The sequence below is a fragment of the Myotis davidii genome, unplaced genomic scaffold (genome assembly GCF_000327345.1).
Source record: "Myotis davidii unplaced genomic scaffold, ASM32734v1 scaffold44, whole genome shotgun sequence".
Classification (NCBI taxonomy): domain Eukaryota; kingdom Metazoa; phylum Chordata; class Mammalia; order Chiroptera; family Vespertilionidae; genus Myotis; species Myotis davidii.
In genome coordinates this window covers 2,100,757-2,101,906 of record NW_006299705.1, presented here as the reverse complement: position 1 = coordinate 2,101,906, position 1,150 = coordinate 2,100,757, and positions in this window count along the sequence as shown.

Below are 1,150 nucleotides of genomic sequence, written 5' to 3'. Positions count from 1 at the left end.
TATATTTCAGAGACTAAGGGAGAGGGAGAGACAGAAGAATCGATGAGAAAGAATCATTGATTGGCTGCCTCCTGCACGCCCTCTTCTGGAGATTGAGCCCACAAGCTGGGCATATGACTCAGAATTGAACTGTGACCTCCTGACACACTGGCCGGGCTCTACACAGAATTCTGAGAATTAAATGACACTGTGCATGTAAAAATAATGCAAATGACAGTCATCATTTTAACTGATCATTTTTCTTTTAGTTACCAATTTGGATATGAACATGTTCTCACTACATATATGTGGAATGAATTTAAGAAATCATTAAAATGAATGCTTCCATAAAACATCAACTTAGCTGCTCATAAGTTCAGTAGATGATGCATTTGACCAGAAGAGACGGAATGCACACATCAGAGTGCAGTACCTGTGATCACATCGCTGGGATCTCTTATCCTACAGGAGTCAAGATAGACAGGAAGTGTTGCTTCTCTTTCTTATTTCAGAGTATGCATGCAGTCCTGAGGATGTTTCCCTTATTAATATTCAAAATAAATTCTTCCAAGCTATAGCATATCTCAAGTTACAGAGTAGTTATTGAAATTATAACAACACAACAACAACAAGAAAGCCATCAGTGCGATATGTACTTCCATGAAAAACCAATCTATTAGGTAGAAGTTCTGGAAAATAACACGCAAAGCCGCAAGAGTAATCATTGTACAAGCTGGCTTTGCTGTGGAAAGGAAATTCGGCTCCTTTAAAACTGATTTTGCTTTTCGTTGCTTCAAGTCACTTGCATTTAATAACAGTGCAGTGCCTAATTGTGTGAATTAGCATAAAGTCTGATTGTTGACTAGTTCTACCTGGCTTTGCTACACAATAATGAATGCAGATTTTTATAGATTCGGAGAAATCAATGGTCAATCACCTAACACTCTATTCAAAGTTTAAAAAATTCCAGCGCTTTAACAGTTGTATCCCACTGCTTATCTGGATGTTGGTTAGAACCTTCTTAAAAGCTTGATGTCTCATCACAGCCCTTATTAGTGCCTGGCATAAACAACTGTGTGATTTTATGTCCTTATGTTAACAGATATTTGGTGCTGGTGCTGATTTAAAAGGGCATCCAGTGCCACTATATCTCCAGCCTTCGGGAGGGCTC